At 43.4% G+C, this 20,060-nt stretch overlaps 1 long non-coding RNA gene across 3 annotated transcripts in view; it reads left to right on the forward strand.

The window, feature by feature from the left end:
• The first annotated feature begins 1,635 nt into the window (after nucleotides 1-1,635).
• LOC116850585 overlaps nucleotides 1,636-20,060 on the forward strand; it is a 36,840-nt gene continuing 18,415 nt past the window's right edge. Inside the window, exons 1-2 of one of the 3 annotated variants that reach the window (XR_004379381.1) lie at nucleotides 1,636-2,306; nucleotides 13,597-13,853. This is a non-coding gene — a long non-coding RNA (uncharacterized LOC116850585). The remainder of the gene's footprint in view (nucleotides 2,307-13,596; nucleotides 13,854-20,060) is intronic. The other 2 variants (XR_004379379.1, XR_004379380.1) reach the window with 2 other exon arrangements.

A 20,060-nucleotide genomic window follows, 5' to 3' on the forward strand; every position in this document is an offset into this window, starting at 1 on the left:
TCATCATTAAAAGATAAGGAATTAAAAAAATATAATGTTCCTTTTTAAAGAAGGTGAAAGTAAATTTGTGTTGGTTCGCGTGACAATATACCGGCTTTTAGAATACTTTTGCAGCCATATAAGTAGCGCTAATAAGTTTCTTACTATCTCTTTTATTATTTGCGACCCTTTTACTTTCCCGGCGCCACCGCGAGTGTCAGCATTGGCGATAGAAATAACCCGACACGTCAGCAATGAGAGTCTTTTCCGTTCCGGGACAAAACCGCAGTCGCATGAAAGCTTGATCGCGCCGAGAACGAAACGGTGCTGCCTTTCGCTGAACCCGAAACTCATTTGGGGCATGTGATACCGAAATGCGGTCACCACGCTGCCGGGATCGCGTCTCGGGTAACAACCGTGTGATGAGGTTACAAGCGGGATTAGCGTCGGATACGCGCCACGAATCCGCACTCGTAATGTTCCGATCGTCCCGAACGGATGCCCCGACGACAACCACGACCACGTGTTCACCGGCTTTGATTACTCCCACATAGACGAAAAACCCCGTGAAACCCCCATAGCCGGTGTGCAATTTGATTTCTTGCCGAGGGAACACTCGTGTCCGACGCGAACTCGCGCGATTCCGAATCCCCCCGCGTCGCAATCGCATCTCGATTCTCCTTTTCAGTCGCTCGTTATATCTCGCAGGGGAAGCGCCGTAATCACGAGTCTCAATCCGGCTCGTAACTTCCTACCCTCGTCAGACGTAATTTCGAGGCTCTTAACCGTTTCCGCGGACCGCAACTCCTTCCTCGAGTATCGAGAGTGCCTTCGAATCGTGTCGGTGACAGTGACATTAATCCGCGGGGCTGGGGTGAGAGGCTCGTAAAAATTCCTCCAATTTACGTTTGCGCTTCCCGCAGCGGAGGTAAGAGTTCCTACAAAATCGCGAAGCTGAATCGACGGATGGCTGGCGCTGTTCGGTCGATGAAATTTGCAATTGAGAGAGAGGATGAAGAAGAGTGAGAAAAAGAGATAGAGAGACTCACTTTCACCTCCGGATCAGCGTGCGCAAACGTTTTCCGACTGTGCAGATATTTTAATCCACGTAATCGTCACGATAACATTGCACACAGGTCGTTTATAGATATGATTGCTCGAGATTGATCGAGAGATAACGGATTTTACAATGCAAATATATTTGCTTTGCCGTTTTGCCCGGTGGTTTCGCGTTCGCGCGGACGATCCCACGAAAATTCCACAGCCGCCATCAGTTCGTCGATCATCGCGCAGCTAGCCTCGACAAACCACCTAGATAGCTCGCAGGTAAATCACGAGTCAACGGCAAGTAGAAAAACGGCGTCGAGATGGCTTTTCAAAGATCCGATCTACCGTGATCGTTTGTTTCGAGAATCCTTTTGCCGGTTCGTGGAGGCGGTGGCGGCGGCGGCGGCGCCCGGTGCTTCGCCGGCTCGTCGCGACAGCATCACTTCCCCTCCACCTCGCACGAGTGCATTCAACAGGTATCTACACAACCGATGAGTTTGTGCTGCCCTGTCCTCCCCCTTTCCCTTCTGCTCCTTCTTCAGGGTTTCCGTACTACCCGGGACTGTGATCCGCGCCTGCGGCCACCCGTTCGTTCGCTCGCTCGCTCGCCCGTCAAGGACGCCTGCGTCGGTAAAGTAGACTTAGTCGCAACCTGAAGCGGATGGTTGCTCCAGTGCGCCGTCGACCGTCGAAGGTTGCTGGTCGCCGCTGCCGCTCTTGTCCCGCTGTCGATCCGCCGGTGTGACACGGAAGAGTGCGATAGTGCTTCGCGAGAATCATCATCCTGCTGATCGGTCGACTGATCGGCGAGGTGTTATCTCTTGTGAGAGGGAGGAGAGGCTGGTCGCGATCCGTCGAGGAACTGGCGTGTTTTCGGAGCAGGTGCTCCCGTCGGTAGGGACTCTCGTCTGTGTCTCAGGTGTATCCCTGTACCACGACGTTGGGGAAATCTGTGTGTCGGTTGGCGAAAAATGCTCATCCGACTGGTTAGAGGGGACTCCGTCAATCGGTGATTCGCCTGCGATCTTCACCTCTCGCGCGGAGATATTGCGAGGTGGCTGGGGATGGGCGGGGAATTGGCGTCAGGAACGCGGATCTTGCCGGCAATCCGTGTACTTTCAGATGCGGTTGAGAAGTCAAATTGATCTCTTCTCGGCGCCGTAGGACTCTTCAGAGATCACACACGCAGTGCGCGCACGGCCGCGTTTGTGCTCGAGCGTTTACGGAGATTTGTCATCGGGATGACCAGAACGGTCTTCAACTTGGCGTCCGCCGACGCGGTAATGTCGTTTATGAGATATTTTATCGCTAATCGCATACTGGATCATTGGCCATCAATCAAGTATTAACACGACTCATCGCATATTCGTTGCAAAACTCGACGTACTCGTTAGACGCGGTGCTGCATTATTAACCACGCTGATCCCGCTGTTCCGCAAATTCGCGTGCGAGGATTACAGTTAGTCATTCGTTAGTTCAATATTGATTTAAATTTTTGCAGCCGAATAGTACCATTTTCCGAGCCCCTGCGTTTCCGACTAGTCACTTTGCTCGATTGTTTAATAATTCCGATTATACGCGCGTGAATTTCGCGAGGGTCGTTTTCGACGGTGAGCAATGAAGCTTGTTCAAGACTTCCGCGGGCATGCTCGTTAAACTCTGCTTGATTATCTCCAAATTTACGTAATATTTATCTAAATTTAACATCTTGTTGATTACGTGACAAGGCAGAAGTCTGCGGGATTACATTTCGCATCACGCGACAGGATGTACGTAACAGAGCACCCAAGTTTTGATTTAAAGGCAGCCATTCGCATAATGCGGTTACAAACTAGGATAATAATAGCGGGAGGAGAATATCTTTGCGTCCGTTGTGCGAAATCTGCGTTTGTTGTAAAATCCCTGTGTAAAGTTGTAAGGGGAAAATTTCACTTTAAAGGGGAATTTCTCTTTTGCGCACAACGGCATTTTTTAATTATCTCAAGCTTCGTTGCTGAATTATTTGACAACGTCGGTTTAAGGACACAGATAAAGTTCTTAAACTGGGAATTCATTAAAGCTATTTTACCACAAAGCTCCTGGAGTATTTTTCGAGTATATTCGCGGTTGTCTCTTAAATGAACATTTCCACGAGGACATTTTTATGTTATCTCAGGCTTTATTAACGAGCATTAATGAGTGTTGTAGGGAATATTTGAAAACAGATAAGAACTTGTTAAATATTTATCGGAGCGATTTTTCTCTTGAAACATTTTTTCGAACGTGTTCTCATGTCGGTTCGACGATTTAGCGTGAAATAGTAGTGTCTTTTCACGCGCGGAGGTACCTTCCATTACCGAGTTATCTAACAGCAGAGATTCAGGAACCACGAAACTCACAAACTCAATTTTCATCAAAACACTTTACTCAAAATCTCTCTCTCTCTCTCTCTCTCTCTCTCTCTCTCTCTCTCGGGATTTAAATTTTTGGGGCGCATTTTTTCGCGAGGATATGTATGTATGCCCGCGCGCCATTCGACGCGCACTTGTTCTCCGGATAAAAATTTATCCTTTTTTTCCCGTTCTCCCACGCAGTAGGCGTGTCTCATTATCTCAAGTTTCATGACCGAGTTATTTAACGACGAAGAGAGGCCCCCGAGCAGATAAGACTCTCTCGGATGAAATTTTCGCGCTAAGGCCGTTCGGCCCAGAATTTCTTCCTGTATTATTTTCCGGCGGGTATTTGCGTCCTTTTGACGCGACGCATTTGCCAGCGTACACAGCGGCGCGCTGCGACTGCCACTGAATTCAGCGGTATTAGCATAACCGTCCTCCATCACATTTGCTACGAGTAAATTTAACTCCGTCGCGCCGCGCGTTACGAGATATAGCGCGCCCGCTCGCCGATAAATGGGCTAAGCGAACGGGAGTGACAGCAAAATCTCGAGGCCGAGATCACGTCTCGGGGAATGTTTGCGCGACCTCATCAGAGACGTCGTCACGCGAGCGTCGCGATTTTACGAAAAATCACCCCGATACGTGGATAGATAAATAAATAAATAGCGCGCTGCGGCCGAGAATGAGACAGGTATAAATCAGCGAATCTGCTTTGATTCTCGCGTTTTCGCACAATCGCGGGACACGTTATTTCGCAATCGAGGCGTGCAGTACCATCGGCACAGCCGCCATGGGAATTATAGTGAGCCGAACCAATTTACAAAATTTTGTCGAGCCAGTTTCGATCCGTATATTGAATTAGACGCGTAACAGTAGCAAGAGGCCGTATTAAATATACAAATTAAATATCGAATTAATGGCTTCAAGGTGATTTCGAGGAATAGTCGTTAATTGTATTAAGCTCGCCGGTGTTAAATATCGAGTTAAAGTAGGGAGAGGAGCGGCGGGACGAAGGGATATTAGCTCTTTGCGAACAAGCGTCATAATACGTATCGCAATTTTGTTTAAAAACCGATAATCACAAATCTCTCTCTTCCCGCCTCCCCTTGTATCTCTTTTGCGCTCTTCCGCCCCTCCGCCGCTTTCTGCGTGGAACCTTTGAATGCAGGTGCGAGTGCAAAATGCGACATACGAGAGAGATAAATTTGAAATTCGACGTAAATGTTACGCGAGTTTGCTCATCGCGTTTGTCTAGAAGCATAAAACTTCAGCAAGCACTTCACGTGAGTACATAAATAACATTTCTGAAAGAAAGCCGCAAACGTAGCAGCAGTTTTTTTCAACAACCGCACACGCAAAATTACAACGGTGTAAGGTGCATTTAACAGCTTCACATATTACGACACGGAGGAACCTTTTTTACTCTTGTAGCCGCGAAATTTCAAATGTACCCGTGGAGGAGATTATATTGCGGAAACTGTGACATGTAGCGGGCATTTTAAGAAATTACAACACAATGAATTAGCAGCGCGATTATAAATCTCAGAGTTAACGTGAGAAGTTTTAATTGTTATTTTACAGCCTCTCTCCATCAGATGAGCGATTTCGTACAACTGGTTTTAGTTTTGGTGGGAAGCGCGGGTACATACGCGGCGACCCATAAAAGAACTAAAATATAATAAGTAAATCAAAATGAATGCCTGGATCGCTAAAAAGTTGCATGCAGACGACATTATATGTATTATATGTGAGACACGAAGAAACCATTTTATCTGATATTCGAAGGTCGAAATTTGCTACTGAAAATTAATTCTATTATCATGTTGCAATACATTCCCCCGCAAAAAATAATTTTAAAAGCTCGATACATCGGTTGAAATTCGGAGCTAAATTATGGAGCGCGTTTTGTACGCTCATCAATCGATACACTTGTTCTTTTGCCCACGAAATGCGCACATTCGATACAATTCGCGGAATAGTCTATATATTAAATATCCACGGCAAAATTTTAGCGTCACATTAAAATTAATTAATAAATCCGTGTTAAGACGGACAAATTGTATTAAAATCTGTCGGATCACGATTCGCCCGTAATCCAAGGCTTGGAGAGCAAGAGAGATTTCGGAAAAAAGAAATATTTACTCTTCCTTTATTTTTGTGGAAGAAAAAAATATTCGATGGCTACTAATAACATATTTTTACTCATACTATATACTAATAAACTAATATAAAATATTTTTCAAACAAAAAAATATACCTCAAATTTTCTTTAGGATTCTCATGAAAGCGATTATTTATTATATTTAAATGAAAGGATTTAGATTTAGATAAATATGTTATTAGTAGAGAGAATATCTTCGAGTAAATATTTCCCATTTCTTAGATACGTTTTCTCTCAGTATAAGATTCTATGTTATTCCCAAATCGTCGCCTGCTGTCGATATGGAAAGGAGTCACGTACGCGACTGCACGTCGGGAATAATTAGGCGTGGTGAAATCGATCATCGTGTCAGGTCATCCCAACTTTTTCCGATGAGCCACGAATGTCACTGAATTTCGAATTGGTCTGTCACTTGGTTTAATCGCGTCGGAAAAAAGCGAAGGAAAAAGTCTCGTCTCGCGACGGCGGTGGAATTCCCTCATTCGTAAGCGCACTTTTACGGCAGAAGGCCAACCGGTTTCAACCGGCGGGAACGCCGTGAAAGGATTTTTGTGCTGGTCCCGAAGCAGCCAAACGATACGACAAGGTGGGAGCGCGACATGATGTTCGGGGAAGGTCGAACTTTCGATTCGTATCGTCGCGCTATATCCGCTTGGTTGCGCGAATAAATTGTCTTCCTGCTTTTCCATGGCCGGTGACATTGCGTAATTATGCAGTCTTTGAAACCTCGAGGTCATACCTCAGATATTTGCGGTCAAGGCTACGACAATGGCAACTCGTCGTCTCGGAGCGCGAGCACGGTGGTTTCGTTTTCTTATTCTTCATCGCGCGTTGCTTCGACGCGTTCGTCTATTTCGATTGCGAAAGCAAAATTGGAGCTGTGCCACGTCACGAATAATACACACGCGCGCGCAGTGGTCTGTTCGTTTTCGAACAAAACTGCTGCACTAGTGCAATAAATGAATAAAGAATTTTGTTGTCCAAACAAAAATTTGCTACACTGGTCCGAAGTTTGATTAAAACGGGATCAATCAAGTATCTGGTAAATTGCAGCTAAAACACTTAATTGCTGCTTTCTCACTAACACTTCCTACTTGACACAAGTAAAAAACATGATAATGCCAACTAAATCGTATATATCAAATATTTTAGTTCCGATTAGGAAATTAATTTTTTCAATGTAGAGTAAAACAAATATATTCTCTTTTGCTTCAATTTGTAACACTGGTTACAGTTTACAAGTTCCTCAAAAACGAACAGACCTCAGAGCCGTATTTCTGATGCTTCGAACACTAAGCACACTCTTTTTACTTCAAATCGCGTTTTTCTTATACAAGCGTCCCGCGTAAGGTTGTTTATCTTGAGAATCAGAAAGGCGTAGACACGCATCAAATATACGCGTTGAGGATACGGAGATGTTATTATGTCGATCGCATGGAAAATTTCATGCGAAATTGTCGGCATTCATGCGGGGCTATCGCGCAGGAGAGTGATTCGCATCACCAGGCAGAGACTGAGCTCTGCTTTACAAGGGAATAATCGTCTCATTAGTATTGTAATTGTAATCGTAATGAAAATTATATGTGCATTAAATGTACGCACAGTCAGCTTGTAATTAGTGCACTTTACTAGTTATAATTGTGAGTGATTCGGTGCGTTCTATGGCGCGATTGTTATTTGTTGGCAGCGGAAATGATGGCTTCGCCATTTGTCGACAGCACGAACAATCGTATCAGACTGTGTCGAATGTGTTTGCGTGAACAGTTGTTTCCAACTAGACTGAATTGCATCGTTATTATTAATGGATAATACTGCGTATCGCGCTATTTATCGGTAAATTATTTACTTATTTCGCGACGTCCAAATGGTACGTGACATTTGATCTCTATTATCAGTTCTAATTAAACGTTTCATTGTATTTACTGCATACACGCACTCACATGCGATGCAATTAAAACGAATTAGTCACGTGGTCGCGAAGATAACACGCAGAATAGTGTAAATTACCGGCACGACGCGACGGTGATGATTTTCACGTGGCGAGGGCCAGAGAAGAGAGGAGAAAGGGGGGGGGGGATAATAAAGACTTATAATAAATTTAATTTCGCAACAATTGAGTTATTTACTCATTGATAATAATTACGTTGCGTGTTCGAGGCTCGCAGTTACGGTGTAAAATATTTCACGCGTGATGTGAAGCACTTAAAACTTTGGTTGTTTGTTGAAATCGCAATCTTTTGAACTGTGTTCCAAGCGATTGCGAGAATAACATAAAGATTTTATATTCTTAACATTTATACTTGTCCTAAGCTTTGAATTAATGTATCACTTCTTGGAATATTTAAAATTTTATACGATTCCATGGAAAAGAAGTAAAATTTAGTCGCATTCTTTCACGCCGGATTGTCATCACTGTTTTAGATTAAACAAATTCTCATCGACAGCGCGAAGTTTGGAATACTTAACAGACGGACATTGCGTCGATATTCAGTAAGCAGTGATTAAAATTCCGGAGCTAGTCGAAGCGGGATCCCGATTGGTGATCTGAAAGCGATATCGGCAAACACACGAGGATTTTCCACGGGTTAACGAAATTATTTTCAGCCAATCACGGCAGCCCTATATTGCCGATTAATACGGGCAGGACGGGCCGGGTAAATTGCGTTATTACGTTCGATAAAATCACCGTGGTAGCGCGTTGCGAAGGCTATTCTTGCGGCGAGTGGAGCCAAGCCGATCGGCGATCGATGTCGTAACAACGAACAGAGCAAACAGTTCCCACCGTCGGGCCGGGCAGGTATTAAATTTGAGGTATGCACTCAAAATTAACCGCTGATGGTTACGTGTGAATAATACCGTAACTGGAGCGAGCATGAAAAGAGAGAAATAGAGTCAGGGAGAGATAGAGCGGGCGTGCGGATTCATTAGAAAATTTAAGTTCGCACGATAAATATTTAGCCGGGGCGCGAGTTTTATCGAGGCCGATCGAGAAGTGCCCTTTTTTTCTTGCTCGATTGCAATGCAAATCGCGGGCACCCACAAATTTATCGAGGTCCATGTTTATTTTAATTTAGAGGCGTACGTTCGTTCGTCCGCATATATTTCGGTATAAATGCCGTCGGTACATCAAGATTCTATCGTCGCAAGTGGATTACATAATGCACCCTTGACCTATTCGAAACACAATTGTAGCGGCCGAAAACTCTAGCGAACTTTTTTATCGAGTTAACACGCGAATCGACGTAGAATTGTATTTGCTTACCGACGGTGCACGTCTGGTTAACCAAATTTCTAATGAAATAAGAAAATACCGGCTTGAGTTACTAGAATTCTACTCAGTCAACAAGATTTCTCGTTAAGCAGAACTTGCAACTGTTCAATTTGAATTCAAAAATCTTAAAAATCTTATTTGGTTATCCCAGTCGAAATTTTGATCTTACTTTTAGTCTCACTATTCCATTCAGCATCCATTTTGACGCTAAAGAAAAGGGAAATTTCGAAAAAGGAAATTTCGAACATCATCAGTCAAAGTAGGAGTAAATTGTATCGTTAGAATTAAACCTACTTTGCTAATTTAGTTCCTATTACGTTGTAGAATTCAAAGTTCAATATAGAGTCAAAATTTCGACTCGGGTAACCGCAAAATCTTGTTAATACAGAATTCTGGTAACTTCAATCGGAATTTTGCAGGCTCGTTTATATTTTTTCCACTAGACATTTGGTCAAGGTATTGTATTTTGATAAATATTGAAATATACATTGTATTTTGATAAATATTAACATAACTACAAGTCAACTTTAAATTAACCAAGAAAACATTGTAATAATTTCCGAGTTTGAGGCTTATTAAAAGTCCCGGAAGTCTCTCGATTGAGGTTTATTAAAAGTCTCGAAAAAAGTTCACAACAATATCGCTGCCACATCTTTAGCATCATAATTAACATAGTTTCGTAAATTTAATGTTGCTGTAATATTTCTTTTTTCATATTTTTATGGGAGAGAAGGGTTCCTTAGGAGAGATCCGAAAATGAAGATCAAGAGAAGCAATCAGGTATTTGGCCGGACCGCCGCTTGCACCCCGAAACACTCAGCTCGCGGTCGATCCACGCGAAGCGCGTGGCTGCTTAATCTAAACCGTGTTTGCGCGCGTAACATCGCAACGGCGATGTTTACGTCGTGTATACGCCCGATGTAAGCAAAAGCTCGCTCTCGTACAATTGGTTAGCGGCCGCGGGACTTCGTATATTTGTCGTTTGCCGGTAATGGACGACGAGCGCGTTCGTCGACGGCGATTTACTTCAATGCGAACAATGTGGGTTAACCGCCGAGGACCCGTGAACACGCGCACTCTCGACCCTCTATCCTTAGACACCTTACTTTCGAGTGGACGACGAGGGCCGGTGACGTAGCGGACCGCGAATGAAATATCGCGGCGGCCCCGAAGAGAAACGAGTCGAAAGAACACTCGAGAATTAGAGAGGAAGGGGGAGAGAAAGAAAGAGAGAGAGAGGGAGAGATCAGGTTGGCCGACGACTGACCAGCCTAGCAGGAAGGTCGTATTCGTTTTCTCCGGGTGATATACGTTCTCTCATATCGGTCGCGTATAATAATGACGTCGTGCGGTTCAAGACGCGCAACCCTGCGAACGACCCCGCATTCTGCCCTTATCGGCTGACCGATAAGCCCCAGGGGATTAGGTCTTGGCGAGCCGAGTTGAACGCAACCACGCAAACGCGATGCTCCTTTGCTGATAAAAATTCGCCGTCGCGTCTCGCGCTAATCTCGCGGCGACTCCATCCGACGTGTGACTGCAGTTTTATGCGGCTCGGATATTTCCGCCTCAGCGACGTAAACGGTATTACAACTACGCTTGGCGCACGGTGGAATTTGAATTCGGCGTCCGGTTGCCAAGACACTTATTAAATTTTCGCCGGGGTGAAAGATCAGGATTCTGAATTCAAGGGTTTCAAGTCGAGAGAAGATACTCGCGCTTCGTTGAATCTCGACAATGTCGGCCGAGAATACCGAAAATTATCGGCTGTCAGGCGTGTATTAGTCCGTTTAATCTAGAAGGAAAAAGCAGCGTTTCATCTAGATGGAACGCGCTCACGCCCTTTGTCCATCTTATTTTTCGATCGACAGGAATTTTATCGGTGCAGGGAGAAAATGTCGCGTGACAAACGAGCGTCGCCGGCCGCGAATTGATCTGGAGGTGGAATTAATCACTGGAACTGTCATGCTTACACCCGCGGAAATACGGGAGGTCGGGCGCGGCAGTAGGTGGAATTGGAGCAGGATTTCAATTTGAATAGTTCAGTCCGCTTTTTGCCTGCCTTTTTTGTTGCGCCTGCTGCAGGTGCAACGAATATATGTCGCGCGGCCGATCATCGGTGATTGAAATACGCCTTCGTCGGGAAAGCGCACACACCAAGCGGAATTATATGGCAGTCTCGGGCGACTTCTCGCCGAATTACGGCCGACGATCATTTCAACCCAAATCATTTTTTTCTCTCACACCAAATTCTACCGCGGAATTTTCCCTTCGGGACACCTATTTTTCAGAATTTTAATCGTTATATCACGCTCCTTGACGATATTTCTATACTATGAGAGAAGAAATAAAATAAAAATCTAAAAAAAATAAAAAATATTTATTTGAGGAGGAGGGGTGGTGCTAATATTTGCTTGTATCAATATAAAAGTAATTTTCAAATAGAAAATATACATTCTTTTTTTCGCGAAAACGGCAATTGTTTATTCTGTTTAAATAACATAATTCAGATTTAACTACGCTCAGGAAAAATTACTCCACAATTTATTTGTGGGACAAAAATTTATATTTCACAGAAGTGTAAAATCCATTTCTGCGAGTAAATTTTGTATCTCATATTAAGTAAATTTCCAAGAACATTTTTCTCAGGGTATTTCAAGAGTGTGTGCGTTGTTTTTAATTGTCGATCGGCAAATATAGTACAGTCAACGTCAATTTCAAAATCAAGCGTTGCTCGGATTTCAATCGTTTCAAGACGAGATGACAAGCGACACATTGGCTACGTTTCGTAACACGCATATGCACACGTATTTTTTACAATACACATAACATGAACTATAGATTAATACGCGCGTATGCGTCCTACGGAACATAACCATTTTCTCGCAATTCGCATAGTTCATCGCATATTCATACACAGAACGTGGATGCTCATTTGTCTATAGCCTTTTATCCTCGACAAAAATACTCGATGAAAGGTCGTGTGCTTGTCTAATTCGTTGCATAAGACTATTATTATCCGATTAATATCGCGTTGTACGGTTGCGCCAGCGCGTCTTGTTTCACGTGGTCTTTGGCGAGCGAGCGACGTGCGGATATCTGTATAGAGTCACGCTTTATTATCAGGACTCCGCGGGAACGCGGCCCTCGCAACGCAAATATACCGCGTGGCGGTTTATTCAATTCTGCCGTCACGGCGATCAAAAAGTCGGCGCGTAGCACGTACGTGAAATACAATTTCATGACGTGGAAAGGCGCGCGCAGTGGAACGCTGCGCCGCAGTGATTTGAATAGCGCGGTTGTATAGGATTTTTTCATCTTTCTTCGTGTCGCTTTTTTGTTTTCTTTTTCAAAACAGTTCGTCACGTCAATATCGAATGCACAAGCGCGCGCGCGCGTTCGTAAGCGGAATATATCTTCGTCAAAGTCGCGGCGAAAAAACGAGTTCAAAGAGTGACTCGATGTCGGGACTTCTGGTATCCCCGTTGCTTTTATCACCGGGGGCGGCGGAGGCGGAGGCGGCGGCGGCGGCGGAGGCAGCGGCGCAGATACCGGATTAACACATTATCGAGATCGAATTACGAGACATCGGTGGTTGTGACGAATATGCGGAAATGCACTACGAGGCGTTTATTAGGGAAAACATTTCCCGCCTCGTGAACTCGCGTCTTGCGCGAGTCGGCGATCGATTTTAATTACACGGGATTATCAGCGACGCTCGCTAATAAAGAGATACAGTCAAGCGTGCGATCTATCTGTTAGATGCGGCAAGGCTGACTTCTGCTACCCAGATTACGAATTAGACACGTACGTAACGCTCGACGTGTTAATGAGTTACTCGTCGGAGAATTGCGTCAATATTTAATGAGCAGTCGTGTCTGATTTAACGCGCGGACTCAGTCCTCGTCGTCGTTACGCTCTCCGATCCGAATCTGCGCACGTTTGAATTATCTCCCGTTATTTTTCAGTCTTCGTTTGTAACGCGAGTGAAATTTTCACGAGAACTCGAGAAGTGTGATCCGCGGAAGGAATCCGAATTTCCAAATAGTCGCGCGAGCGGACGATGCTGCCGCAGGTAATGCGTACCTGCAGTACTCGGGGAAGTACTCGGTGCGTGTGCCGCACCGTAGCACTGGTCATTAATTTCCGAGTACTCTCTCTCGGAGGTTCTTCGACAGAATTTTTCTCCCTTTGCATGACGAATAATTTCGAGCCGTCGAAACCGGCGTTTCATACGAATGGAAAACGAATGGAAAGCATTTCGCACGAAAGATCGAGCCCGCGCAAAAATGGTCCCCTTTTTTTCAGTCAAATTAAAAAAAAAATAAAGTGCTCGCAAATTGAGGGTTGGTCAGCGCTGTTGGCGCGCCGTGAATTTATCAAATCGTTGGCTCGTAAAAGCGGGGCACAGATTTCCTCACAGTCGGTACACTCGATACCTGGGGACCTCTCGTTATTCAATGAGGGCCGCGAGAGCGTTTAAGGGAAAAACGACGGATATCACCCCTCATCAGGCGGATAGATTTCATCCTTACCAAGAGAATATGTATATCCTATCCTCAATATTCTCCATACGGCGTATGTGAAATAATATTCCGACGGTGTCGTTGACCGCCTCCGCGCCACACCCTCTCCCTCCCTCTTTCTCTCTCTCTCTCTGTTTCCTTTTATTTCCCTATGCTTTTGCGATCCTCCGCGGTCCGACTTTGCACGCCGATCTTCATTTACGTACAAAGCGACATCGTGTGAAAAATTCAACACAGATATCGTCACGTGCGCCAATCGCTAATCAGTGATTAATGGACCGAATCCATTGAATCGAGGCCGACAGACGGAAAATCGGCCGGCGAAGTGAGATTTGCGAGCGAAGAAAGAGATAGATAGATAGAGGAAGGGCGGGAGGAAGAGAAAGGTGGTGTAGGTGGGAGGAAGGAGAAAAGTGATTTTATTCCTGTGAGTGCGAAAAGCCGTCCGTGACGAAAACTCGAGGACCATGACGGAGGGCGAGCCCAACGTGAGTGTAAGTCGCAAACGTATCCTACCTGCTTCCTTCGGGTTATTTCTGGGACGGCGGGTCCGGTTCGTATCGCGAAATGGCGCTTGAAATATTGATATTATGACGATGGACCGTAGAGATATTTTTCGTGAGACGCGCACTGCCATGTGGAATGATAATTGAGAAATTATAGCGTCCTCTAGGATAACATTAAGCTGTTCGGATCTTTTTTGGGAGTTGAAGTACGATCCGGAAGGAATCCGCGCTTGTTACTCGTAATTTTGGCAAATTTCTGCAACTATACATGCTCTAAACGCGAAAAGAAATGTATCGTGGGACACTCTCGTCGTCACTAAATGAGAATTCCAATTATATTCCGTGCGTTTACAGAGAGATAGACAGAACATTGGGGGGATTACGAATTAAAAACTATTACTTGGACTGGGAATTGAAAACTAAATACCATTATATTTTGACTTGTGTTTTGATAGTATCGAAATTGTTTTTCACGTACAAAGTATCGTTGTTTTACTGCGAGAAGAGTGTGTTTACTGCGTATGAAATTCGTTCGGCGAAAATAAAAGCTAGCAAACAATATTGGGAGAAATAACAATTTGGAAATAATGACTTTCTGAAACTGAAACTGAAACAATTTGAGCACAACTTCAAAAGCGTTTCTGACGGGACCTATTTTGAACATTTTTACATTTTAATCAAATTGCACAGCCGCTATATGTTACATTGGTCTTCTGAAATTTATATTTCTACGTCACTCTCTCTTTGCGAAAATTGCGCTGTCTGTTGCGTAATATATAGAGTGTCAATAAAACTCGATATTTTATAGCAGAATTACAATATAAATCCGCAAAGAGAGGTTCTTTCCAGTAAACATAAAATATTATCGATGTTACAATGTTATACAACAGCTCAATTGTTATATAATAAAGTAACAGTTACGTAATATACCATATGATTGAGCTTATATTGTAATATGGATTTACTTGTTTCTTGTCTGCATAGAAAATTTCTTTGAAGTTAATTGAAATCCAGTCTGATTTCCCATAATAATTGTGGCTTCTCGTTAGAAATATAAGCTTCGCGTTCAAATACGGGATTCTAAGTGGAGAAATCCAAAGTTCTCCCAAAATATTTTCTTTGGTCTTTATTTCGTAAAATGTTTAAAGTAATTTAAAAATATATTTTATTCTGTTAAATTATACTAATTTTTAAATTTATTAAATTGTAATTTAATTAAATTATTAATTAAATACAATTATTAATTAAATATAATAAAATTTATATAAAAAATAAAAAATAGGATTTTCTATCTGATATAAAAGTATATCGACATTTCCAAATGAGAAAAAACACCATTCCCAAACAAATTCCAATAATATGGCCGTAGTTATACAAAAATAATCCAATCCATATAATGTATACGTTTCGAGAAACATAAAAATTTGTTACATGATTGAAAACTTATAGATAGTACTAGGATTCTCGATAATTGTTCAAGAAATCAAACATGATTAATTTTCTTCTCTTTAAAAATATTTATTGACAAGCTTAACTCTTAAAAAATAGATAAAAATAGGTAAAAGATAAAAAAGGTAAATTAATAAAAAGGACGCAAAGATGGATACAACTAATGGAAAAAGAATAAAAGCCGGTTTTTAATTAATTTTAAGCGCCCATAAGGCTGGAATCTTTCTTGTTTTATGCAGAAAATGTCGGGACTACTCATCGGTGACAAAAACTCAAAAATCATGATTTCGTGGGTCGAATCATTCTTGCATAACTATGATCGTTTCTATTTCGATTCCAGCCAGAGAATTCACGCTTGGGACGAGATTGAGATTCCCAATTGATATTGTAGTGGAATAACCAATTTCGGGACAAATTTCGGGATTCTAATCTATACCGCATCTGGGAAAATCTTGGCAAATTTCTATGCGGATGTCCCGATGCAATTTTGGCCAATGCCGGCAGCTTACACGGAAGAATCTAGTGCAATCGTCTTACGACGACGTGAACGTTTCATTACGGCCTCGATCGTTTGTAACCCGGAGAAATATCGCTACCGCCGTTTCACCGGCCGCGAAAAATCTACTGAGGGTTGATAAAGAGGAAATGCGCGAGAGAGCGAGAAAAACTGTAGTGGATCAGGGGCATAATTACGAGGTACATTAGTTCGTTTGATAAGTTCGCTGCAACACTCGGCGTCGCAAGCTCGTGCGATCGTCCGTTACGATGCAAGTGGCGTGGAGGCGAGCTCAGCTGCTTTACACCGCAAGTTCTTCCTTTTGTCATTAAAAATGTCATTATCAATGCTCTCAGCCAGTCGCTCCCTATCTCTTTGTTTAGATCCCCCACCCTTCGGCGCGTTAACGAGCTCGTTAACGAGTGGTCTTATTTAACAGCACCGTTTTCGTTTCCCACGATGCGCCTCGTGATTACTCACGCCGTTCCGCTATTATCGGGTGAACAAAAAACGCTTGTAATACCTGCTGGGCTTGTGTATGCACACACGCCCCCCTTTTGTCCGCGAACTGTCGGCAGTTTCTGCGTTACGTTCGATGCCTGTCGATCTATCAAGTCGCGTTAAACGCACACGTGCGAAAAATACCCCGATGTATCTGCCTTGTTTACAAAAAGGTGTATTTGTCGATATTTGCGGGCGCAAATATTCAAGCGCAAATATTCAAGTTGCAAACGAATTCAATTAACTGCCGAATCAAACTAATACGCCGTGAAAGTAACGTTGCAGCCGTGCAACACCGCGAAACTTTTCCACGACCCATTATTTTTTCCCTTTTCTCGGTTTCCCTCGGCTCGTTCTCTTTTTTTTCCCTCGCCTCCTGCTCCCCCTTGCTTTGCTGTCGGTATTTTTACGAGCATTTTCATTCGCGGTGTACGCGCGCGCGTACGCACCGGAAAAGCGAATTAATCTCCCACGTCTTCTCCGTGGCACTTTTTACGGCAACGCGAGCAAGGTAAATCTTGTCGGCGGGAAATATCTCGGGCGGAATCTCCATTATGCGAGAAGCCGCGGAGAAACGCCGCGGGGCGATCAATTCCTGCGAGTCGAATCGCGCGCGCTCGCGGGCCTTTCCCCTTTTCTCTTCCCCGCTACCGTTCCTTCCCTCTTCTCTTCCTTGCCATGAATCGAATTCAACCTGCGGCTCGGCAATGTGTTAACCACTTATATGTGCATATTAGAATACGTTCGGGGTAAGGCGCACCGCCGTGGCGCTATTAAGGCATCGTCGTAACCGAATTCCGTGTATCGACTCGCCTTCCACCGGAACTCGGAGCATCCGAGCAATTCGCACATGAGAACTATCGCGCTACCCACGCCGGCAATAGCGTCTGTTTCACCGCCATATATTTCGGCTATAATCTATAAGCAATATAGATACAGGAATTATAGATTGGGGAACGCGCGCGCGCAAGTTACGCGGCTACACACAAGTATCCGAAACGATTGCGTCCAAGGTCTCGGCAGTCGCTTCTCGATGACCTCATGGGCTTCATGCGTTTCTTTTTATTCCTCAACAGTTCTCCGAATCGTTGGCAATTGTGGCCACCGCGATATCCAAATGAAACGATTCGATGGTGGCCTCATGTTTTTTCCATGCGCGATATACCGATGAACGCAATGACTTTTAACGGATAATATCGTGGTACTCTCAAAATTTTTTGGAACGAAATGTCACTTGGAAAATAGAGCTATCGAGTCATCACTCGAATTCGAGTGATTTTTGTACTCATACAGAGTGAATCTGATGCACTCCATCGTCATAGGAATATTCATTCTAATCGACTAAGACATTAGCTCGTACGAAATCAGAATTTAGAATCTAAGGCTCGTATTAATAGTCGTTACTTAAAACTTGTCTCACATGAAATATTCAGAACTGAATTTAGAATTTAGATTTAGATTTGAGTTTTTCATTTAAATCATTTATAACATATGCGACTTTACATTTGTAACCATAGTTTAGTTGAAAAACTAAATCTACTCTAAGACTCATATTAATAATCGTTACTTGAGAATTCTCTGAAATAAAATACTTAGATTTGAGTATCAAGTCATGCTCGATTATAGATATAATATCACATATATAATTTAACTGAAGAACTTGTGTGAAAATCTGAGTATCCCACGCGAAACAAATTTCAAGTAATGACTATTAATATGAGTTTAAGAATCCACTTATATAGCTCAGAACTCAGAATTCACTCTAAGCTTGAATGAAACATTCACTCCTGCGATTTCGAGTGGCGGTACTTTTCACTATTGCTTCAAATGAAAATACTGTCGCACCTTTCGCTCTTGTTTCGAGTGAGATTTCACCCCGAGAAATTCAGAGTAAGGAAGAATTACTTGACCACACGTGCGTCCCGGCGTTATTCAATCGCGTTTGAATAAGTCGCTCGGCCGCGTACCAACGTGGCAACGGCAACATTCGCCGTATATCACGATTAAAGTTCAAGCAATGCCATTTACTATGGAATAAGTCTCCGACGTCGCGGTCATAAAGATATATCTTGGCGCGAAAGAGGGTCGACAGTTTTAGGTGACTGCGAATAAAGATGTCGATGGTATCGGTTTATTCTAATCTAGCAAAGTGCTACGGTCGCCGAGGAAAGGCCAGAAGCCGGTCCAAAGTTCCGTCGCGGGGAATAAACGGTTCGGAATTACGCTTGCTATTGATAAACTGCACAACAGCGCCGAGACCTAATCGTACGTATACTGTAATACCGCGATTAATTAAGATTAAGTTCGGGATACAATCGCGCATCGCGATGCCGTAATGGCAGTTGGCGCGGCCGAGCTTCGCTTCCAGCTCAGAATGTGCCCGCGAATCATCGCTCGCATTCTGAACAATTGTAACGTTCGATCAAGTAATACAACGTCTGCCTGACTCTCCTCTTTCTCTGTTTCATAAATAAGAGCGTCGCATCAACATACAACACGAAATGTTTCGAAACTTAAAAGAGAACATCTTCAGCGATACAAAACTGAACTTTTTCCAATTGCAGTGTGTATTTATAATTGGTGTATTTATAATCGTCGTGACGAATATCGGCAATTTCTAGACTCGATATGTTTTAAGAATGAAAAAATAGTATTGAATGATTCAAAACTGAACTTTTTTCAACAGAAACACCGATGCCTTTATAAATGTTGTAATTTTAGACCAGACATCAACTATGAAATATAAAAAATAAAATTCTCAGCGACCTAAAATCGATTTGACCTCAACGGGAATAAAGTCGGTGCATCTGTAATCGCCGAGCAACGAGTGTCATTAATTTTGACAGATGTTATTAATGCAGCCGTGTCAGCTGCGTCAACACAAGCGTTATCTTAATAATTTCTTTTGCTAATTCTTGTGCGATATGCTTTTATGATACTTTTACGATACTTGTCAGTAGTTCTCAGAAGTTATCCGTTCGACTCGAATTACTCACGAGCGGTGCATTAATATTAATAACGCGCTTCATCCCCGTAGAAATGAGAAATGAGTCGAGTGCACCGAGCTTATCTTATCGAATTGCTCCTGCTAAATTGCAATAAGACGCGGTGCAAATTGCTGAGGACATGTGGCAACGTCTTAACACCGATGTCATTTTCATTAAAATTTCATTTTCTTTCTCCTCTCTCCGTCCCTCCCTCCGTATTCTGCTTCGATTAAAACGATAAGCGAATTTATGAACGCGAATGCGATGTGAAATTATAAACGTAGGACATTTTAAATGGTTTAAGTTTTTGTATTGTATTTGTATTGTATTTATTTAAAGAAGCAGTTGTGAAAGATTGATCTTGCTGAAAGGGGCTTAGAGAGGAAGGTGAAGGAAATCCTGATACTGACAAGATCACTGTGTGTTAGCAGCGCAGGATCAAGTTAGACGTCCAGTTTCTAGTATTACGTTGACCTCGCGTGTGTTAGGGCACACAGTTTCGCAACGATCGATGTCTTACGTTTGCTTACACGTGGGGGCCGAGGGTAACGAATCACCGTCCGCTTTCGCACCAGCATTACAATTAACGCCGTTACATACGTCGCTCCCTAATGACATTTCGTTGCCAAATTGGCTTGTAGGGCGAAGTTATACTGTCGTATTTATCTTCCGTTACGTGTGCACAGCAAACTCGTGTGTACCGTGATGCCGGTTGGAAATGAGTGGAACCAATTGCGCAGCGAGATCCGCGTAATCGCTCCG

This window comes from Odontomachus brunneus, unplaced genomic scaffold, assembly GCF_010583005.1.
Source record: "Odontomachus brunneus isolate Ranch 3 - 2012 unplaced genomic scaffold, Obru_v1 Obru_scaffold_149, whole genome shotgun sequence".
Taxonomy (NCBI): domain Eukaryota; kingdom Metazoa; phylum Arthropoda; class Insecta; order Hymenoptera; family Formicidae; genus Odontomachus; species Odontomachus brunneus.